The sequence below is a fragment of the Girardinichthys multiradiatus genome, chromosome X, assembly GCF_021462225.1.
Source record: "Girardinichthys multiradiatus isolate DD_20200921_A chromosome X, DD_fGirMul_XY1, whole genome shotgun sequence".
Classification (NCBI taxonomy): Eukaryota; Metazoa; Chordata; class Actinopteri; order Cyprinodontiformes; family Goodeidae; genus Girardinichthys; species Girardinichthys multiradiatus.
In genome coordinates this window covers 30,195,534-30,220,122 of record NC_061817.1, presented here as the reverse complement: position 1 = coordinate 30,220,122, position 24,589 = coordinate 30,195,534, and the positions used below count along the sequence as shown (strand labels likewise).

Sequence of the window (24,589 nt, the reverse complement as noted above, 5' to 3'; positions counted from 1 at the left end):
CCATCTGTTGTTCACAAGTACTGCCAGTCCACCTCCTTTACATTTGCTGCTCCTCTTTAAATCTCTGTCTGCTCGTATGGTTAAAAAGCCCGACAGAGAGACGCTGGAGTCGGGGGTATGATCCTGCAGTTAGTAAAACACATGATACTGCATGCCCGGTACTCTGGCTGGGTCCTTTGTAGGGCTTGGACTTCATCCAACTTGTTTCCCAACGATCTCACGTTGCCCATCATAATCGACGGAAGAGATGGTTTGAACTTCCTCCTTCTCTCTCTTCTCTTAACTCCTGCTCTGCATCCACGGCGTCTCCTTTTCAACTCATCAGGGATTTGGGGTTGTAGTTGAAGTATTATTTGAGCTTTTGAGATATTAATCAGCTGCTCCCGGTTGTAAGAAACAACCCCGTTGCCATGGCAATGCATCATAACAAATGTCCAAAACTAGAAAGTATTAAGAAAAATCCTCCAAGCTGCACAGCATCCGACACTGGAGAGGACAGTCGTCCAAAAAAAATCAACTGTATCCACCACAAGAGGAAGAGTTCCCAAAAAAGAATAAATCAGAATCAAAAGTAACAGAGCTACTCCAACCTGCTGCCACCTTGAGCAGCGCAATTCTAGAACAATGAAAATAAAAAATAAGAAGCTTTGGGTACGTTTGGAATGAAGATAACTATAGATTATATAAAAAAAAGTATTTTATGCATATTCTTCATAACTATACATCCAAAATAAATCTAGGTGGCATTATATATATGCAGCTCAGGTTCTGCTGCAGTAGAGAGTACAAGTAAAGTCCTCTGAAGAATAAACATGAATAAAAACACGGAGAAAAAGCACATTAACTTTGCTTTGCTTGTTAAGTTATGCCCCCTATCAGGGAATACAGAAGTAAGTTTGTCGTTAGGGTATATTTTAGTTAAAACAATGATTAACAATTAAATAGCAAAACAAATTGACTGGTATTTTGTATTATGGCAGGGGTAAACATTTTTTACATGTCTGTCCTGAGTTTAACTTTAAATACAAAAAAAACAAATACATTGTTTGCATCATGACTTTTATTTAAGTAAAATAGCCCATTTTTATTTTCATGACTTACGAACTGTATATAAAAAGCTGGAATGTGTTTTTGGCCATCTGATGTCTGACTGCACTTCCTCTAAAATCCTTGTATATTTGTGAAGGAGGAAAGTCTGGCAAAGGATTAGGGGAGAACAGCAAACTGCCAAATTCTGCACAGCCTGTCAAGAATTTGGAAAAGAAAGAGACAGGAGAGGGAAAAAAAATGTCAAGAAGGAGACTGCAAATGAGGCTTCTTTCAATAAGGGGGATCGATGAGATGCAAGAAAAGATGTTGTGTGCATTGATGAAAAGTGTCCATGGGCAAACACGGGATGTGTATGTAGGAGAGATGTTAGGCTGTGAAGAAAGTGAAAAATGAAAATAGAGTGTGGCATAGAAGAGGCTGCAGAACACCAGATCTTTTTTTTTCGTTTCATTTCAGGTGTTTTCTAACATGGAGCGAGGCCATTGCTGCAAATTGTGGATAGAACAGACTGCATTGGACCAGCTTAAAAAAGAGAAAGGTAGATCACATAAATATAATTACATTTATAAGATTTTTCTTCAGCTGCAACCTTTTGCAATCAGTGTACCTTTCTTCCAGGTGTAGCCTTAATGATTATCCAAAATTGCCTCGGTGTTTAGTGGTGATTTTCTACAGCTTAGTAATTATTTTTAGGCTGCTGCCCTTTGTATAATTTACTTCCCTGGCCTGGGCCTTTTAAAGAAAGATGTGATCATTGAGGATGAGCCTTCAGCAGTTGTCTACGTCACTGGGCCTTGAGAGGTGTGCACGTTTCGATGAGCCCCAACAAATGCATAAGCTCTAGACACAATAACCTTCCTTTAAGATGTATATTAATATTTTTATTTACATGTGTATCCAGTTTATTTAAAGTGCAGCCTTGTGTTAAAAAACTAAATCTTTGAATTCATTCAGCCTTGATGTCAGCTGCTCTTCTAATCTCCTTTCTCAGTGTTGGCAGGACATATGTTAAGAACACAATGACCCTGAGGTTGTGTATGATCTAGTGAGAAGTTTTCCCTGATGTAGTCGTGATGTCATTAGTCACTGATAGTCTCTAAAACTGATTTAACAATGGCTGGGTGCAGAAAGCTTGAAAACTAAAGCTTCATGGTGTCTTTTCTGCACCATTTATTTTAATCATGGAATGAATACAGCCAGGTGAATCTCCAGAGCAATGCACTGTAAGCCTATTGTATGTTATTTTTTTTAATTCCACATATCCATATATGCAGTGTTTACTTGCTGGCAAAAGATACCCTTAAAGACTGTGAATTTAGCCTTAAATATCGCATTTGGGTGCAATTGGTGTTCAAAGATATTTTAATAGATTAACTATTCAACTATTCATCACCCAGGCTGAAGTCACCGAGGTGGTTAAAAAGCTCCGCGGTGGCAAGGCTTCGGGGGTGGATGAGATCCGCCCTGAGTACCTCAAGTCTCTGGATGTTGTAGGGCTGTCATGGTTGACACGCCTCTTCAACATTGCGTGGCGGTCGGGGACAGTGCCTCTGGACTGGCAGACTGGGGTGGTGGTCCCCCTTTATAAGAAGGGGGACCGGAGGGTGTGTTCCAACTACAGGGGGATCACACTCCTCAGCCTCCCTGGTAAGGCCTACGCCAGGGTATTGGAGAGGAGAGTCCGACTGATAGTCGAACCTCGGCTTCAGGAGGAACAGTGTGGTTTTCGTCCCAGCCGTGGAACACTGGACCAGCTCTATACCCTCTACAGGGTGCTCGAGGGTTCATGGGAGTTTGCCCAACCGGTTCACATGTGTTTTGTGGACCTGGAGAAGGCATTCGACTGTGTCCCTCGTGATGCCCTGTGGGGGGTGCTCCAGGAGTATGGAATTGGGGGCCCTTTATTAGGGGCCATCCGGTCCCTGTACGAGCGGAGCAGGAGTTTGGTCCGCATTGCCGGCACTAAGTCGGACCTGTTCCCAGTGCATGTTGGACTCCGGCAGGGCTGCCCTTTGTCGCCGGTCCTGTTCATAACTTTTATGGACAGGATTTCTAGACGCAGCCAAGGGCCGGAGGGGGTCTGGTTTGGGGACCAGTGGATTTCATCTCTTCTTTTTGCGGATGACGTGGTCCTGCTTCCTCCGTAGGGTGGCCGGGCACTCCCTTAGAGATAAGGTGAGGAGCTCGGCCATCCGGGAGGGGCTCGGAGTAGACCCGCTGCTCCTCCACATCGAGAGGAGCCAGTTGAGGTGGCTCAGGCATCTATACCGGATGCCTCCCTGACGCCTTCCTCGGGAGGTGTTCCAGGCACGTCCCACCGGGAGGAGGCCCAGGGGATGGCCCAGGACACGCTGGAGGGACTATGTCTCTCGGCTGGCCTGGGAACGCCTTGGGCTCCCCCTGGAGGAGCTGGAGGAGGTGTCTGGAGAGAGGGACGTCTGGGCGTCTCTGCTGAGTCTGCTGCCCCCGCGACCCGGTCCTGGATAAGCGGAAGACGACGAACGAACAAACTATTCAACGATGCTGCTACGCGATTCACGTGGCAATGCTGTTGGCAACCTCCATTTCTACCATGTGTATCAAAGTATATTTCTGACCGGAGAACAACAGGCATATATCATGACCATAAGTTTAGCTTAAACAAGTTGGGAAATTACAGTTGCAGAATCAAATCTGCTTAAAGTTCCTTACAGCTTGCCAGTTTTTATTTTAAAGTAGTCACTCAAACAGTGATGATGAACCAGTGTGGCAGCATCTTATTTTTGGTACCAGCTGCATGCAAAGAACAACAGGAACCTTTATTTCTAGCCATCAGTCAGAGGTTTTAAAAAATGATTGACCACCTTGCTAAAGTTTGGCATGTAACAACATTTAAACAGAAGATACACTACCGGTCAAAGGTTTTAGAACCACTTTCTCATTTATTGGTTTTCTTTATGTTTATGACTATTTCCATTGTACATAGATTCTCACTGAAGGCATCAAAACTGTGAATGAACACATATGCAATTATACAGCGAACGCAAAATTGTAAAGTAACTTTAAATATGTTTTTTATTATAGATTCCTTAAAGTAGCCGCCCCTTGCTGTGATGACTGAAATATTAACCTTTGGCCATCTCTAAATGAACTTCTGAGAAGTTCTTTCAAGACTCTTCGGAAAACCATTTCAGGTGACCACCTCATGAAGGTCATGGAGAGAACGCCAAGAGAGCAAAGCACTGATCAGAGCAAAGAGTGGCTAGTTTGAGGAATCTAAAATATAAAAATGTTTAGATTTATTTGGGTACGTGGTTTGTTTACTATATAATTTCATGTGTGTTCATTCACAGTTTTGTTCCTTTGGTGATCTGCAATGAATTTAGTCATGAAAATAAAAAGACCCAATAAGTGAGAATGTGTATCTAAAACTTTTGACCTGGAGTGTATGTCTTTTCTAACTATGCCGAAATATTTTTTCGATTAAAAAATTAGCTCTTTCATTTCAGATGTTTACATTCTGATTTTTCTGGGTTGAACAGGACCATTCAGTTTAGGTGGATTGCCAGGTCTTGGTAGGTTTTGCTGTCATTGGCATACTATTTTAAACCTCATTATTGCTCTAAATTTCTCTATTTGTTCATACGTTATCTAATAAACCTCTGATGCCTTCAAAGAAACAGCTGTGTATATACTATAATTAAACTACACTCGAGTGTGTAGGTGACTTCTGGAGATAGTTGCCTTGGATTTTATCTAGGGGATTTTAGAGTAAATTGGGCCAAATACAAATGCATGCCAACATGTTCAGATTATTATTTGTAAATAATTTTGTAAACCATGTGTCCTTTTTCTTTCTCTTCAGTTATGCTCTACTTTTTGTTTGTTTTTTGCATAAAATCCCAAGAAAACATTGAGGCTTGTGAAATGTGAATGTTGTATGAATGCATCATGGTCCTGGTAATAAACAGTTACAGTATATCTATAATGCTCAACCTTCAAAATGTTTTGATATACCTTCTCCTCTTGGCTGTTTCTCGTTATCTAGAATTAAAGTATTCATTGCCAAATAGAACACTATCTATAGGGGTAAACAACACCATCCTTTAAGGTAAAGAGTATTAAATGAAGATGGAAAAAGCACAAAGAAGTCCCAAACCCAAAGGTCCTCTCCTCTCCATCTACTGTCTGCAGTAGGGGCTCTTGAGCATGTTGTTCACCCAGAGGCACATCCATCTTCTTTTTATTCCAAATTACTTGCCGTCTGTGATTCTCACTCCCCGTATAAATGAAGTGGGTGTAAGAGGGTGGGAAAGTGGTGGGCTGATGGATGTTATTAAAGGTGTTGCATGGCTAATCAGTGGAAAGGAGACAAGACTGTGAGGGGTGAGAGAGGAGAGAGAAAGAGGGTGGCAGGAATCAGAGATGGCTCTGTTAGCAAAGACACAGCGTCTTTGAGGGAGCAGAGACAGAAAAGGCAAAAAGGGTTAGAGGAGAGGACAAGAGAAAGAGAATGTTGATCTGTCTCAGATGTTGTTGTGATGTCAGTTTGGTTTATCTCCATCAGTGCATCTGACTGACCAGAGAGCTCATACCACCCTGTGAGCTGAGTGAAACTCCATGTTTATGAAAAGGTAAATGCTGGTAGCCCTCACTCGCCTTCTTCTTTTCTACATTTCTGTCCCTGGCTGCCTTCTCACTCTCCATTTAGAGAGTGAGAAAGTGCAGATCTTTATTTATAAATCATTGTACTCCTAAATCTTCCACTTGGCCTATTTGGTTTAAGTAACTACACCATTCATTTGTTTTATCTCTTTATGCAGCACAGCTTGTTTTATATCTTTGTCAAAAGAGATGTTTTTCTTAATAATTATACATATTTTTACACAGCTTAACCGTTATTTATCGCTGTTGTTTTAAATGTCATATGAAAAATAACAGACACAGAGGATCATATGCAATAATAAAGCAAAATTCCAACATTTTTACTCTGATGTTCGTCCACTCACTGCTTCTTGTCAGACAACATTTCATTCTGGAAAACCTGAATAAACAGGGATAATTAACTCATAACTGCAGACATATTACAGGTTCAAATGTTGACAAAACTCCGGACATTTGAAAACAATGATCTGGAGTATGACTAACCAAAACATTAACTAAATTAAACTAAACTAAAGCAGATATAGAATTGCAATTGCCTCATTAGTGCCCAAGCAATTAGATCATGAAAAAAACAAAATTGTCTGTCTACCATTTAGACATGTCACTCAATGAACATTTTCATCAATACATTCTTCAAACTCAAGATCTATACATCCTCCACCAGAGTAAATTGTTCTCTCTCCCAGGGCTGCAAGAAAAAGATGTCATTATTTTTTGTAATTCTGGTTTGGGAGTTCTTGCAGCGTGTTCTTGACACAAATTCTGGGCGGGACTTTGTCTTGGCTGGTGTCCAACAATTGGTCAAGATTTCATAGTGGTGTGGTTACTTCCCTGGCAAAAGGGAAGGACCAATGAGGGTTCTGCATTTCAGTTCTTGTAAGGTATAAAATGTCCCGGCCAGAAAGCACCAACTCAAGTAAAAATAATAAAATGTCCTGTTCTTGCTGTTCTGGCTTCTGAGGCAATACATTCACTTGAATACAGGAGTTGAATATATTTTTTTAAACATAACACTGAAAATAAAGTAATAAAACAAGGACTTTGGATTAATGGATTAATAATGGATTAATAAAACAAGGACTTTGAAAGGAAACAAGAAGGTCTGTTTTTTCACCCATAATATCTTGCTTTTAAAAGGTGAAGAAAATCACAAACCAGCAAAACTCACTTCACTTTATTATACTCTCACAAAATATGTTTTTTTATTATATCCCACGAGCACCAACATGTTTTAGAGTGACAGCATTTTCTGGCATTACATTTACGTAGAAATATGAGGTCATGATTTGATACAATTGCTGATTACACACGAATGAAACATTTAGTCTATGTACTATTTTCTAGCTGTGCTATTTTTCTTTCTTTTTTCATTAATTTCCTCCAGAGGATTAGAGAACGGCAGCAGTCATAAGGGAGTTGTTAGTTGGCTTTAACTTGCCTCAGTGGTTATTTTTAGATAATAATTCACAGGTTAATCATAATACCCTGGAGATAAAATCAAAGGATTACTGACTGTATTTGCTTTGTTTCTGCAATAAAACTATAAAGTCTGAAAAGCCAGTAGTTTTGTTTAATTGTTATATTTATCAGGGTCAGTCCAAGGCTCTATTGAGCCCTAAACAGAATTTCAAATGGAGGCTGTCCAACTACCATCCAGCACGACTACTGGTAATTTTGTCTTCATAACATCCGCACTGTAAACTATTTATTGTTTTTTTGTTTTAACAGTAAAATTACTGTATTTACAACAGTTCTTTAATACTGAAGGAATGTTCAATGCGACACTGTAGATTAAATTCAATTTAATTAAATTCATTTCCTTGATTGTAGAGTTTTCTGCAGTAAAACTACTATATTCTCAGCAGTTCTGTATAATTTATTTACGTCATAGATTTACAATAACTCTTGGTAAAAATCTGCATTTAAAATGAATCAGCCTACTGTTCTTTACTTAAGTGTATGATTTATAATTATTCTCACATTGTTATTTTAGCTGAAAACACATTTTTCTGTATAATAACACTATTTTATACAACAAAACTGTAACATGAATGCAAACAATGCTTTGAAGAAGTTTATGCCGTATTTTATTTGATAGTAAGTTTAATATTGATTTTACTGTAATAACACTACATGAGTGACTGGATAATAACTTACAGCAAGTCCTTGTTATTTTAATAATAGAAAATGTTATGTATATTTAAAGTATAGTCATTTAACATCTAACATCAATGTTATTATACGTTACAAATGGAAAGTAATATCAGCCACACATTATAGTACATTCATTAACAAATTCCCTTCATGTGATTCATGTACTGACAGCAAATAAAACAAAGGGTGCACATTTTTAAAACATTAAAGTATTTTTATACAAATTCAATTTTACCCTCCTGAGTTCAGAAGCAATATTTGGTTTAAGTACAAAATTAAAATAATTCAACACACATCACCTTGATCTAAATTTTTGTTAAAAAATAATTCATTCAGATAATTTTGTGTAAAATTACTAATTTGTCTTGAAGTTGACAAAGCTTTAGTAGGTCCTTACCATGGCAGTTTATATAAAAAAAACTAGACAACAGCAACTTCTAAAAATGAACTTTTTCAATCACAGTATGTTTTATTAAGTAATATATCTTTAACATTTTAAATCTTGAGAATCACAGGTTTTGTTACATTGTACATTTAACTTTTGCAATGATTCTAGGGCTCTTGACAGCCTTTGTTGGTTTGGTGGTCACAAGCAACCACTTAATTTGCTTGTGCCTTGGGCCATGTTAATTACTTTCACTGATTCGGTGCTACATGTTATATCAGTTTTAGACTTTGACGCTTTAAATAGACATTTGTTTTATTTTTCCACGTCCCTCCTGAATTACTGTAACAGAATTTTTTTAAGAGTCATCTATAGACAAAAATGGGTGTTCTAAATCTCATTATTATTCTTCTTCTTTTAACCAAAGAAAAAAACTTTTTTGGGGTGTATTTTTGTCTTGTTTCACATCAGGGCCATAGGTAAGCTTTATATCTGCTTTATATCTGATTGATTGAGTTGAGTAATAGAAAGGTAGACCTTCAGTCTATGTTTGGTGCAAATAATCTAACTACAGGATGATAGAGTAGGTAGGTTTAGCTCTTTAATATCTGTAAAGTTGATTAATAAACATTGTGACCTTTCTGTGAGGTTGATAATCAAGAGCATCCTTAGAGGATGGTGAGTGGAAATGTTGCCTGATTGAACCTGGCTTATTTAATCTTACTGACACCCTATTGCCTCCGAGTTGCCTATTAAGTTAAGCACGTGAGCAGACGTCCTCAGCTCTGAACACGTTTTAATGTTCAGAATATATCAATTATAGACAAAAAAACAACTCCTGAACCACATGAAATTAAGTCGTAACACGTCTGAACTCACGTCCTCAGTGACTGTGAGTTGTATTTTTTGAGAAGGCTAACAGTGCCTGGTGGATCAGCGGAGCGTGAGGTTTCTGTATGGCAGCCAGATAGGCGAAAATTCTGCAACACCCTTCTCTTCAAGTGTCAGTCCCATCCAATTAGATAGGCCCACAAGTGGGAAGACACCAATAAAGTTCTATGTTTGTCACTGGGCTATTGTTTTCCCTTCCAGCATTTCCATGTTTTTTGAAAATAAAAATTCATAGACAGAAGTGCTTATCATGGGCGCATGCACAATGCATTCAGGGACAGAGGAGACCTGTGAGCGGTTACAGTGTCTGTTACAAGCTGGAAAATCCGAATTCTGTTTTTATGATTTTCTTGGGTCATGTCTGTGTGTGGTATTCATTTGCCAGCAGTTTGGACCACCTACACATTGGCTATATTTACAACAACGTCTGCACTCTGCAGTGGACTTTTCTTTGATTATTGGTTGGTCTACTCACTGTCAAGCACCCACAACATCTGCTTTTGTTGCCACAATTAAATTTGTGCAAACTCTACAATAGCATGCTGTGATCTTCAGAAATGTATAATGGATCAGTGAACAGTGAACTCGCTGCAGTGTTTCTTGACATTACTTCCTATATTGCGATCTATTTTGCCTGAGGCAGTAGGCAGCAAAAACACTGAACCTTTGTTGCCTTGGAAATAGGTCTAAAAATGAACTTAACATTTGCCAAAAAAAAAAAAGCCTTTTTGGCAAATACATATGCATGAGTAGATTTAGCTTTTGCCTTTTTGTAGATTTCATACAGTAAGGTTTTATGTCACAGTGATGCTTATCATTTTATGGGACTCAGGTTGGATGTATACTTTGGTTATAATTAGCTACCAAAATTGCAGTTTTGTTTAAGCAGACTGAACAAAACCAACAGAAAATTGTATAAGCAGTATTCCTGTCACAGTTACCTCATTTACCCCCACCCCCTTTTTTTTTATTTTTATTACTTACACATATATTACTATGCCTTTAAAGAGTTTGAGAAAGCCCAGATGATGATGTCATGGCTGTATACGCTTCTGATAGTTAAAGTTAAATGGAGGCACACCGGTGGCTGTATTTTAACACAACACCTCAAATAAACTGCTTCCTTTTGTGACACCATGGAAACAAGAAATCAGCCAAGATAGCGGTTAGAAAACTTTGGACCTCTACAAGTCTGTTTTATCCACAGGTACAATTTCAAGAAGCCCAAAATTGCCAAAGGTGCCAAAGGTGCCAAAGGTGCCAAAGGTGCATGTTTTGTTGCGGTGTGTGCACATCAACCCGAGATCAAAAGCAAAAGACCTTGTGAAGATGCTGTTTAACACTCTTAAGAGACCATCGTTATCCATAGTGAAATGAGTTCTGTACTGGCATGGGTTAATTGGCCAATAACAGAAGAAGAAGCCATTGCTACAAGGGCAATATAAAAAGGTGGAACATAGTCTGCCAATGCCCTCATGGACACAACTTAAATTTTTGGAGACATGTTCTGTGGTCTTCTGAAAGTAAAATTGAAGTATTAGGCCAAAATGACCACTGTTACATCTGGGGAAACAAAGAGGGAAGCTTTGGAGACAGAGAACACCATCCCAAGTGTGGAGCATGGAGGTGGCAGCATCATGTTCCGTGGGTGTTTTTCTACAGGAGAGACTGGAGCTCTGAAAAATAGATGCATCACGAAGATAAAAAATATGTGGATTAGACAAGTTCTGTCAGGAGGAATGGATCAAATTCCAGCAAACTACTATGAGAAGCTTGTGGATGTGACCCGTATGCAGAGCAGAGCTGAAGAGTCTCACGGTGAGTTTAAAAGTTTATTTGATGCGAAGCTTGAAATTAACAAAGATCATGGTGATCGAAGACAGGCAGGTAACAGAAGCTTGGGCAGAAAACACATCAGGGAATGGATGGGTAGCAAACAGGAGAAACCAGTGGAGAACAATGAAAACCAGAGAGCACAAATGCTGAGGAAGGGTGGAGAATGGACCAATGAACACAGCGAGATAATCAGATGAGAATCAGCAGCAGCTGGTGGAAGAGACCATGCAGGCAACTGAAGGAGGGAGGCTAATTGATACAAATAAGCAGGGAATACAGGGGGATAACCGACACATCTAAGTGAACAGAAATAAATAGACAATGAACATAAACATGAGGAACAGATCTACAAGGAAATGCAAACTAAAACATCTAACACAGGAATCCAAGAACATAATCTAAACACAAGAGTGAATGATGATTCTAATAAACATGAATGAACTGGAATAATAGCAAAATAAGTAGACAAACAAAACTAGGAACTCAAACCCAAAACCTAACACAGGCAGATAATGACAGTGGAAGAATGCCCAAACTCACTTGACCCAATTATACCAAATACTAGAGAAAAGTAAAACAATTTCTAAATCTAGAAAAAGTGTACTAACTTGTCTGTTTTTGTTTAGTTCAACAATTACACAAAGATATTTGATGCAGCAGGCTGCATTATGATCTTAGCTGATATTGGTAACACATTAGCATGTATGCTTGAGCTGCAACTCTCCCACACTAATCATGAAATGTGTGCAATTTACAGTTTTTTACGCCTTCCTGCAGTAAACAAACATTTAAAATAGGCAAATGACACTTCATGAGCAACACCAAAGTAATGTTACATGTTAAACTGGCATGAGAATCATAGTAATCCCATTGTCATTATAACCTATATATAGTGTTTCTATTAGTGTATACATAATACATAATACATCAATATATTCAACATTTTTGAGCATCTAAGAATGCAGACTTCTTATCTTCAAATTTTCACAAGGAAAACTAGACTCACAAAGCCTGTGAACTGTGGTTTATTTCTTCTTGGCGGGCTGTCAGAGCAGAGAGGGGTTATTGCCCAGGAAGGAACGTGTGCTCATGCAAATCCATACTTATCCACCACAACATTTCCATGCTTTAATTAAGCACACTTACAAACCTGGTCCTAGCATTAATTGTGCCAACCTGCCTCCATTTGAACAAGAAGATAAGGCATGGAAGAAATATGCAGACATTTGCTGCCTTTTAACAGAAAGGATTTTAATTGGTGAATTTCATAAATAGCATAAGGTGCTACTTGGGAGTCTAGACAGGTTGTACAGATGCTAGACTGAGTCCTGACCTTCTCTGTTTGATGCATGTTTTGCACCCGTTTAAAACTTATTTCTCCAAACTCTTAACTCCTAACCATGGAAGAAAATCCACAGCAAAAGGGTTTGACTTATGTGCCTTAGAGTTCCCCTAACTGGGCCTGGGTTACATTTATTCCCAGTGAAGTCTTTACTCAGAAAGATAGTGATTAAAAAAGGGCAAGCTTTACAGGACTGCTGGAGTTTTTTTGCTCCTTAAAAGGAATTTGATGTCCATTCCCCCATGTTAACAGTCCAACTCTCCAAAAGCAGTGAAATGTTTTGTGAGAGGGGCTTTTCTATGGGTCAGTGCTTAAAAGCAAGAACCAAAAATTGAGAGTTGGACTTTTATTCAAGAGTTGATGCTTTTAAGGAAAACACTTTAGCACATTTACAACATTAAACACATCACAGTGATTTGGATAAACATCTTGATCTGCTACATGTGTATGTAGCCAAAAGATATTATACAGTTTATTGGAAAATATATTAAATAACTTGGTTATGTAGAAATGAAGTCTAATGGCCTCTTTTTAAATAAATGCTCTTAAATTAATTTGATGTTGCCAAGAAAAGTATCTGAAACATGTTTCACAGTAGTGAACCTGAATTTAAATGTTTGTTAGGACATGCTAAACGCCATTCTTTTCTGTTTTCTGAGTTATTGCCTATAGATACAAGCAATTTTATAGGAGGAGTTATATTTTTATCACTATATTTTTTATTATTTCTTAATTGATTTATAATTAAGAATTCTCAGCCACTCTGATTAATTTAAAAAGGAAACAAATATCAGTTTTGTATAAATTGTTAGGGGCATCCATAGGTGTGGCACTGCTAAGAAAAAAGAAAAAAGCTACTTAGACACATGCACACAAACAGAAATCCTCATTGAATAAATGTACGTAAATTAAAGGTTGAATTTTTCCAACTTTTTTGCGATGAGAAAACATTTAAATTAACTTGAATTAAATATATCTTTTAAGCACATTATTTAAAGGAGAAGGATTAATTAACAATTTATAACCAAATTTTTACCATACATGAGATTAAGCATTTAAAAACTTCAGAAGACATCATGACAAGCTCACTGTTTCACAACATGTTAAAATAAGCTTTTCATCATTTATGCATGCATGACTCACAGAAAAGAAACTATACTAGCCCTGACTTTGGGCCTAAAAAGCAGTGACTTGTACTACAAGCTGAAGTAGACAAATGCAGAGAGTTCCTGAGGGGTTACAATGTGTCCATCATCTGTCGGTTTGCGCCTCAGCCCCCAAGCCTCTCCCATCCTCCATCAACTCGCCTCCCTTCAAAGTGTCAAGTCAGTAAAAAGTTTCTTTAGATAGTGGAGAGTCTACTGAGTGCAGCTGTAGCCTAGGGAAGCTATATTAAACTGTAGTCTTCATTTCTCTAAAGACTGAATGAGACACAGCAATGAAAACACAACTGAAGTTGTGTCTAAAGTAAAGACTGAAAACTGACTAATCTAATCTTGTGACAACATTTGGATGCATGCAAATATACAGGGGTTGGACAATGAAACTGAAACACCTGGTTTTAGACCACAATAATTTATTAGTATGGTGTAGGGCCTCTTTTTGCGGCCAATACAGCGTCAATTCGTCTTGGGAATGACATATACAAGTCCTACACAGTGGTCAGAGGGATTTTAAGCCATTCTTCTTGCAGGATAGTGGCCAGGTCACTACGTGATACTGGTGGAGGAAAATGTTTCCTGACTCGCTCCTCCAAAACACCCCAAAGTGGCTCAATAATATTTAGATCTGGTGACTGTGCAGGCCATGGGAGATGTTCAACTTCACCTTCATGTTCATCACACCAATCTTTCATGGTTCGGTAGTCCTTGGCAGTGACGCGCCCATCTAGCACAAGTATTGGGCCAAGGGAATGCCATGATATGGCAGCCCAAACCATCACTGATCCACCCCCATGCTTCACTCTGGGCATGCAACAGTCTGGGTGGTACGCTTCTTTGGGGCTTCTCCGCACTGTAACTCTCCTGGATGTGGGGAAAACAGTAAAGGTGGACTCATCAGAGAACAATACATGTTTCACATTGTCCACAGCCCAAGATTTGCGCTCCTTGCACCATTGAATCCGACGTTTGTCATTGGCATGAGTGACCAAAGGTTTGGCTATAGCAGCCCGGCCGTGTATATTGACCCTGTGGAGCTCCCGACGGACAGTTCTGGTGGAAACAGGAGAGTTGAGGTGCACATTTAATTCTGCCGTGATTTGGGCTGCCGTGGTTTTATGTTTTTTGGATACAATCCGGGTTAGCACCCGAACATCCCTTTCAGACAGCTTCCTCTTGCGTCCACAGTTAATCCTGTTGGATGTGGTTCGTCCTTCTTGGTGGTATGCTGACATTACCCTGGATACCGTGGCTCTTGATACATCACAAAGACTTGCTGTCTTGGTCACAGATGCGCCAGCAAGACGTGCACCAACAATTTGTCCTCTTTTGAACTCTGGTATGTCACCCATAATGTTGTGTGCATTTCAATATTTTGAGCAAAGCTGTGCTCTTACCCTGCTAATTGAACCTTCACACTCTGCTCTTACTGGTGCAATGTGCAATCAATGAAGACTGGCTACCAGGTTGCTCCAATTTAGCCATGAAACCTCCCACACTAAAATGACAGGTGTTTCAGTTTCATTGTCCAACCCCTGTATATATATATAAAGGTTTTCTCTCCAATAAAATCAGTTGGGGCCAGTCGCTTGTTAAAATCAGTTCTTGGAATCAGCAATAATTCCAACATCAAAAAATGCAGCATTTACTCCAAACCTGTTTTGCAGGGGCTGAGCAAAAAAAAAAGAAAACATATCTGGAGCTAAGGATGTTCATGTAAACCAGCAATTCAATTTCAATATTGTCCTTCAACCAGTGAATGAAGGTCAATGCACCATAAAGGGTGGTAATGACTGCCATCTGATTTGACTACAGCATGGCACTCAGTTTAAGTCAAGTCAAGTCAAGGTTATTTATATAGCGCTTTTCAGCAACAAGGCACTCAAGGTGCTGTACAAACCTTGCTCAGAAACCTTTGTAGGGTTTTTGTTAAGATCATAATCTGACATTTAAATATGCCACTTGAGCTAGACCATCAACTTTGGGTAGGTTAGAAATGATAGTTGGCATTGTAAAGAGTGTCAAACATCAGCTGACTTTTAAAATAGTGTTTCTAAACACTATTTTAAATATTAATATTAAGGACATGTCACCAGGGATAGTGGGGCACAAAAATAAGTGATTTGCCATGGATGTGATCCTGGACAGAAATTCAGGATCTGATAGAGAATATAACATTTGATGGAAGAGGTGTTTAATTCAACATAGAGATATGGGTCAGTGGTGGGTCTCTGGATGTGGCAAACAAACTGGGTTTTGGCTTTTCTACAAAATGATTTAGGAACAGTTACCAACACCAGGTTCTTGTCTTGCACTGAAGATCTTTTTGTATAAAAACTGGACTGGAAGCAAAACTTAGTTGAGGTCATGTTCTCAATGAAACATTGGATCGTTGCATGTATGTCTTGTATTGCCTCAATTTTGAACCTGACCAAAACCATAATCAAGTATTTACAGTGGTTTCTGTGACAATAAATGTATTTCCATATCTTTTTTCCCCACTGAGTTTTGGTCCTTAAAGCACTTAAGGACTAATCTGCTGGTACGCTCAGGGTCATTGTTCATTTTTAAGACCGTTTAAATCCCAAGCTTCAACTTCTTGGTTCATTTCTTACGATATCCCGCCATTCCCTCACTCAGTCATAAACTTCATGAGGCCTTTTGCTTTTGTTCTGGGGTGGATTCGCACAAAAACATGGTCATCTCTGAGACACAGAACCTGTATCCTTCCTGTAAGGTACAATGACTGAAGTTTGGTACAGGAGAACTGATTACTCAACCAAGCACAGAACCTCTACACAGAGAACTGCTATCAATAGTCTGGCAAGCTGTCTGTGGCTGGAAGGACCTTAAATAGAGCAGAATGCAGGTGAGAGGCAGCAGGGCAATAAGCAGGCACAGGTGGGGTAAATAAACCGATTACTGCCTGGCATGTGAGCCAAAATGAAAACAAACAGACTGAAACATTACAATGTCAGGACATTATCATGCTGCTTATTCTTACATATAATTGTAAGAATAACAGATGAACAGATGAATGCAGCACCTTTAGGCATCAGGAAGGAACAATCAGACTTGTGGAGGGGTGTGTGTTTGAGGCCACAGTTGGGCCTCCATTTAACTCAAATGTTGTGAGTAGATGCAATGGAAGCTCACAAAGCCTTGACAAAGCATTGACAAAGCATTGACACCATCTGGGCTTTCCACATTTCTGGACGTAACTTTCCAAATTTAGAGAAAGTAATAAAATGATCTCTGACATTATTCTGGCATTTAGCAAATTAAAATAATTTTGTAATTCTACCTGACTTACAACAATAAAAATGTTTAGCCTGATTTAATGTCAGACATTAAGGCTGGTTTTGATACTCACCCTAACCAAAGTATAGCCACCTTAATATTATCATCTGAGTAACCTAACTGCTCAAATAAACAGCAATCAATCTCCACTGCTATGAAATAACTAAAAGGCATAAGCATATCAAAGACATAAATCTCTTTAATGCTAAATTGAATTTATGTTAATAAACATAATACATATTGTCTGATTTAATATGACGTTTCTCCGAAACTTAACAGGGAGCTGATAGAAACAGAAAACGCACCGTTCAATTGGCAAGTTTTTTTTTTCCCAGGGTCCTAAAGCATTCTGTTTTGCCTCCTCTGCAACTTCAGTGGAGGCCAGATGTGATTGGGCCTTACATTTATGTTGGAGAACCATGGGCTCTGCCTTGAGTGCTTAGCATCAAAGCTTCAAAGTGCTAAAATGTTCGAGAATAAAGTGTTGAAATTGGAAAATAGCAGTATGGAATCTTTTCCAGTGGCATTATTCACCTACAGCACTTTATAGGAAGGCTATTATCTAACAACTTTGGGAGATTGTTTATACGCAGCATTTGTTTTTGAGATTTATATTGTTGACATGTCCAGTTTTAGTTTCAACAGTTTGCACCATGAAACGTTTTGTGTAAGTTGTACAGTGCAAATAAGGACTGGCACTGCATGTAACAACATGGAAACAGTCCTATCTAATCAGCTGTGAGGAATCTGTGGGTTTTTGCCACAAACTCATCTTGATCTGCACAGATTTCATGGAGCTGTCCCAACAATTTGCTTGTCTGCGTTTTACACCGTTACATAAATGGCTGCCCGACTTCAGAGGCTGTGCTGTGCCGCTTATTAAGAAGTTCAAAGTCTAAAAGTGTTATCGGAGTGGTGCATCACTCCCCACATAAGCACAATGTATTTGCAGGGTGAGATCAGATGTTTGATAGAGAATATTGTAAATAAATAAACCTACAGCAAAAACAGTAGCGACAAATTGTTTTCACATACCTGCCTTTTTTTGTTTGTTTTTTTTGCAAAACCAGTATTTCATAGCAATCAATTGATTAAACAGTTTGGGATTTTACATTCATTTGTGAGCTTTGAAAATTAAGAGCACAGTTTAAAACATATGTGGTTATTAATTAGTTATACTGGCAAAGTCATTTTGTTGGCTGTGTTTCCTTTTCATCCCTCCCTTCATGTTTCTTAAAGGTGTGTTTGTGAATGTATCTTTTTTCAGTTATTTAACTTTGTTGAAGGCATATTTTGGGATTAACCCTTCACAGTTATTCACATTGTGTCTCATTATACAAACTTCAGGGTATTTCATTGGGATTTAATGATAGATCAGGACAAAGATAATAATGCAGGGTTGTTTTGCATTGTGTAACAAAAAAAACAATCTACAACCTGTGGCATGCATTTGTGCTGAGCCCCCTTTACTCTCCCACAAACTCTATTACAAAGACAGAAAGCTAAATCCTGGGCAGTCCTAACATGTCAGAGAACATCCACAAGTAGAGAAAGACAGAAAACAGGGGTGTATAAACTGTCGCATCATCTGTATCCCTCTGAGTGAAATGCTGTGGTATGAAGTAAGACAAACTCTATTCTTTCAAGGCAACAGTTAAAAACAGTAATCCATGCCTTCATTTCATCGCGGCTAGATTACTATAATTCAATCTATCTCGGAATTAGCCAGTCCTCACTAACACGCCTGCAGCTGGTTCAAAATGCTGCTGCACGCATTTTAACAGGAACACATAAAAGGCAACACATTACCCCTGTTCTGGCTTCGCTCCAATGGCTGTCTGTGCCTGTGTGTTAGAGTCCATTTTAAAGTCCTTATGCTTGTTTTTAAGGCTTTACACAGCCTTGCCCCATCTTATTTAACCAAGCTTCTCCACCACTACACTCCCACTCGGTCATTTCGGTCTGCTGACCAGCTGCCTATGCCTATGCCTATAGTATTCCTAGTTCCAAGTGGAAGCTTAGAGGGGATAGAGCCTTCTCTATTGGGGCCACTAGGTTATGGAATGCTTTACCTTTGCACATTCGACACCTTTGCACACTTCACTGTCCTTTTTTTAAAACTCGTCTAAAAACATATTATTACTCATTGGCCTTCAGTCCGACAGGGACTTCATTTTACTCAGATTTTATAGGTATTGATTTTATTTGTTTTATTGTTTGCTTTTTACTATGTTTGTATTGAGTTTTTAAGTTATTTACATTGTTGTGTGCTTACCTTTGTTATTTTATTTGATGTTCAGCACTTTGTTTCAGCTGTGGCTGGTGTTATAGCACTCTATAAATAAAGTTGATGATGATGTTGATGATGATGATGAACATGGGCACATTCTTGCTGCTGTGGTTAAAGTGCCTCGCATTCAAAGAAGCGAAGAGGTACAATGAGGCCTAAAGCATGCACCCTGAACTACAATACATTGATTTAGATTGAAGCATATTCACGTATTAGAATGGCTCAGTCAAAGTATAGTCCTAAATCCAATTCAAAATCTGTGGCAAGACTTGCAATTTTATGTGTACATTAAGGATGTGCGATACGTATCATTTTCAATAAAATCCAAACAATAAAATAAAATTCTTACTTTAAATTGAGGTAGCTTGCATTATCAGGTATTTCCCTCAATTTGCAAAAATAATAGGAAAAGAAACAACAGGTAGTGTATAGATCACATGTTGCCAAGAAAGGTGCTCTAGTGCGCATGTGATTTAGTTAGTCTAGGATAAGCCGTGGTTGAACTATGTCTAAAGAAGAAGAGCCGGACAAACCTGCCAACGAGCCAACATCTTTACGGATTTCTTCTTTCGCGCATGTGGCAAGATGCCTCTGGTGCAGGTTTCACTTCAAAAGGGTGCATGTTGCACAGCCTAGTCCAATCTGTCTAATATGTGAAAAAAACGATTGCTGTGAAAAAACCCACAACAACAAACCAGTTTCACCTTTCCTGTAAAATCAATCACTTTATTGGTGATTAAGCAACTTGCTCTGCCATGTTCTTAAAGACAGAAGCTGCAAATTTCCATTGACAACATAAAGCAATCATATGCAAACTGTCATTTGTTATAATCTTTTATTTCCTTTGTTTGCTATATCTGAGGCTTGCTGTTAAAAACAAGGAGAATTTGTTTTCCTTTAAATCAACCAGTCTTTTAGTTCATATGTTTGATTACCTAAGATATGGTTAATAAGCTCATAAGGTTTAGTTTCCATAGCTGGGAATACATTTGATCTCAATGCTAGAATATTTACTCAGAAAACAAAATATAAAAAATATTGTTCTACAGTAACAAAGGTGACCACTGAATAAAATAACTTCATTATTAGCCAATTAAATAAAATGCACCCCAGCTGTTAAAAAAACAGAACACTCAAAGAACATTCGTGAAAAGATTATGGCAATATTTTAAAATGTGTTTGAACTTAAACAGTGTTTTGTGATATTGGATCCCAACTTCAATATAAACTAAGGGGAATAAAGTAGTAGAATTTCATCTGTGAAAATGGTGTAGCTGTCTTGATTTTTACATTTTCTGAAATGATCTTGGTATCATTTCGCTAATGTCTCTGCCTGTAAGAGGCTTGTTTATGACACATGTATCTTATTGTTATTGCTGAGTGATTGATGTTCATAACTAATATAAAAATTGAGACAGATATATATATAGTTTGAATGGTATTTAAAAAATAACTGTCAAGTATTTTATTTACTGTTTCTAAAGTATTATTAGTATGTAACAGTACACATTGTTATCACCAATAGTAGAACATAAGGCCTAACACATTATGAATAACTGATATATTGTCAAAGAATTGTTAGCGATAAGAGTCAAAGAACGTCAAATATTTTTTTGGCAGTATCAAACACCACTAGGTCACCGCCATTCTCCATCTAATCTGAACAAATTTCCTTTAACGGCACAATTAGTATAAGCTACTTTGTTAAGGTCTGTTACTTTAAAAATACACGGAGGTTTATGGTGGTGACCTGATAAAATGTGGGAAAGTTCAGGGAGTATGAATACTTTTGGAAGGCACTGTTTCTCTTTTTTTAGCTCTTCCTTTTACCTCTCGGGGTGCATGGCACGTTAAACATCAAATTAAGTGTTAAGATTAATCCAGGATTGCAGCTGACCTTGTTCTCTGTTTGACTTAGGATCTCACAATCACCTGCCCTCCCCCCTTCCTCTGCCTCCCAAGGACTCGGCTGTAAAGGATTCCTGTTCAGTATTCAGCCCAGTCTATTTCCACAGAAACTGTGTTGTGTTACCCATAAATGACAAGTATTTTATCATCTTCCTGCGACTGAACTCAAATAAGCTATTTGGCAAAGACCGCTAACTTAGCACTTGTAGATCGGTTATTTAAAACAGCTTTTTTGTTTGCTCTCTTTCGGTTTTATGATTTATTTTATTCTAAAAGCAACAAAGATGCACTCATAAATTTGGATTTTTTACATCACCTGAGTGTTTTATATCGTTACAACTGAGATCACAGGTCATAGAGCATGTGGAATTCTGAATGTGCTGGAAACAAAACATGGATACTTCACAAGATTATAATATTTAGGCATGGAAAATAGGAGCATGAAGTGCAATCAGATAGGAGGATGTTTAGGGGTGGTTCACAATTCTCAATATATTTCCAAGTGTACAAAACATACTTTTCCTGAACCCTTCCCCAAAAGTGTAAAACATTTTTGATTTAGACGAATCCTATTTTAATTACAGCTGAGGCCGAGAACCTATGTACATACAGTATGTGGCTGTTGTAAGGTAAAATCACTGTCATTGCACATTTATACAAAAAGAATATCAAACCGTTTAGAACATAGAAAAAAAACAATAACAGGAGAATTAACTGTTTTTTTTTTCCTTTAAGAGAAATGATTCAGAAGTTCCGTACAAACCTTTATGCTGAATTAAAATAAAAACATTCACATTGCGGGCTGCATGGTGGTGCAGTTGGTAGCACTGTTGCCTTGCAGGAAGAAGGTCCTGGGTTCAATTCCCAGCCAGGGATCTTTCTGCATGTTCTCCCCGTGCATGTGTGGGTTCTCACCAGGTACTCCGGCTTCCTCCCACAGTCCAAAGACATGCCTGTTAGGTTAATTGGTCACTCTAAATTGACCTTAGGTGTATGAATGAGTGTGTGCTTGGTTGTTTGTGTGTTGCCCTGCAATGGACTGGCGATATGTCCAGGGTGTACCCTGCCTCTCACCCATAGACTGCTGGAGATAGGCACCAGCTCCCCCACGACCCACTATGGAATAAGCGGTAGAAAATGACTGACTGACTGTTTACTATAGAACAAAATGTAACTTGGGAATATCATAACTTTGGCCAATAGGTTTTTATTATATTCAAAGAATATCCAAAACCTGCATCATGCGGACTAAATAAAATTTTAATCTGAACTAACTCACAATTGAGAGAAACACAGAGATGGCAGTTAGAGATGTTTATTATTAGCTGGTGTTTGTTTTCTTTTTGGCGCTCGGACCCCGGTGGAAGACATGGATGCTGATAGTGACATGGGCTTGAATGAACATCTTAGGATTAGAATTAGAGAAGTCTTCCCCCTGGGATCCTGATACTGGTGGTGGAGTGGCACCAGTATCAAAGCCTTGAGGGATGATTGGCTGAAGAGGAATGCGGACCAGAAGCTGATATGTTGGAGCGGAGAACGTAGTGGAGTACTAGGACGGAGCCAGAAGTAGAGGTGAGTCTTCCAAGTTGAATTTTCATCTTAACTCCTTAAATATTTTTCAATTTAGGTTAAACCTGAATGTTGAGATCCTCAAACACAAGTCAGATCGACACAAGTCGATCTGAGTAAGGTCTTAGTTACGGAAAATTTCTTGGCCCTTTATAATGGCTTCTCCAAGCTTTGGTCCACAACTGACAAATACAAATGCATTAGCAAACTTCATGTAAACATTTGATGGTTGTCTGTGTGCAACATCACCTCTGGATGACATGAACTGAGAGTTTTTCGCGACGGTTGCTATTTAAATGTGCACCTGCCATATTTGCATGTTTGGCACAGAGCTGCATGGACTGAGCTACATAGCGCTGTTAATTGTGCCTCTCGTGTTTTCCCGCAATGTCAAGTTAGCCATGAGAACAGCAAAATGTATGATAATACAGGCCATATAAAAAATTATTAACATTTAAAAGGTCTACACCAGCCATTAACCCACCCTCAGCGTATGGTTTGTACGCTTGCGGAAAATTATGAACACATTGATTATAATCAAACATCCAGGAGGAGTGAATGCTGCAAGTCACTGACTGGATGCAGTCTGCTGGGTTTCCTTAGATAGAAAAACTTTTTATCCAATTTGAATAAATAACTAACTCCGACTGCACTGTTCAATGGTTAGGATTAATTGGAATGTATGAACCTGACTGTTGTGAAGTGCCTTGAGACAACATGTGTTGTGAATTGGCGCTTATATAAATAAAACTGAAAACTGAAAAATGACTGAGCCCTTAACTTCTTCAATGTTTGCTACTAATGAGGGGCTGTTGCACTTTTATAAGTTGCACATTAGTTCACATTTTAAATACCAATATGTTTCAGTGTGATTATTAAGCTAGTTAGCTCACATTAGCCTGTAAATTCTACATACCATTATAAAGTAATAACTATAAAAATACTTTTGTTCAGCTTACAATCTTTGTTTTTTTTTTCCAGGAAAATAGAAAGCAGTCTTGTCTTTCCTGAGTCATCTCACAGCAAAGGAGCAACACAGCAATCCTACAGCAGAAAAACATGACAGAAGAGCAGGACAACAATGAAAAGATTGATAGACATGGCCTAGATAATGAAAACACATTCGAATGTGACAGTAATCTGTGTAAAAGGCAGACTGTGTTCAGCTAAGGCACTCAATGTTTTCTTAATTAAACTGGTCTGTAAAAGCAGCTTTTGTTTCCTTTACTTGTTAACATAAAGTAAAACTGCCAAGGAGCACTTTCTGCACAGTACTTCCTGTAGATCACTGCGTGGTGACTGATAGGGCTATCCTCATGTGCTGTTTGGCCTGAAATTTTCAACACTCACAAACTCTGCATCTGCACAAATGGAAGATTTACTGTGAGAACAGCAGAGGGAGATAATGAAGCTTTCATCAATAGTTTAAGTTATTATACCCAAAGAAGTCTGAAAGGGCTACACCTTTCAAAGATCAGTTACTTCCGTCTTTTTGACCACATGGACAGATTCCAAAAGACACTGAGAAAAACGCCTCGTCGGAGTTCCTCATGCTCAGTACGAAAACATGTGGTGTGTGCTTTGAGTTTTTAACTGAACCATTGCCAGAGATGCTGCAGAGTTCACAGAACCCACCCCTACAGCAGCACTGCTGTGGAGCGGCGGCACAGTAGGTGCTGAGTTCTACTGTGTTTGGCCAGATTAATGAAACCCTTATTTCCCAGACTTCCTCCTGTATGTTTCTTTTCTCAGCTCTCTGCCCAAAGTCTCTGTGTCTCTGTCAGTGCCAGGAACTGCCATTTGGTTTTGTTTGTAGAGTGCTCACAGCCAACTGAATCAACAAGCTTACTGATTAAAATGAAAATGGGCCCTCACTCTTGGTCCTCTATTTCTGGCTTTATTCCTTCTTTCTTGGCTAGTAGGATCATGCTACATAGATGTACTCCTCTGGAATCTGAAGGATGCTGCATTGTTTTAGAAATAGCTTCAGCAGCAATTTAGCCTCTAAGTGTGAAGTTGTGAATTAATACGGAAGTAAACAAGCAGAAATACCATAC

At 38.6% G+C, this 24,589-nt stretch overlaps 1 long non-coding RNA gene across 1 annotated transcript; it reads left to right on the top strand.

Moving 5' to 3' along the window:
• Positions 1 to 1,469: 1,469 nt before the first annotated feature.
• On the top strand, positions 1,470 to 23,681 carry LOC124862614. The gene is made up of 3 exons (XR_007036962.1): positions 1,470 to 1,588; positions 5,597 to 5,663; positions 23,514 to 23,681. It is a non-coding gene; the product is annotated as an uncharacterized LOC124862614 (long non-coding RNA).
• The last annotated feature ends 908 nt before the right edge of the window (positions 23,682 to 24,589 follow it).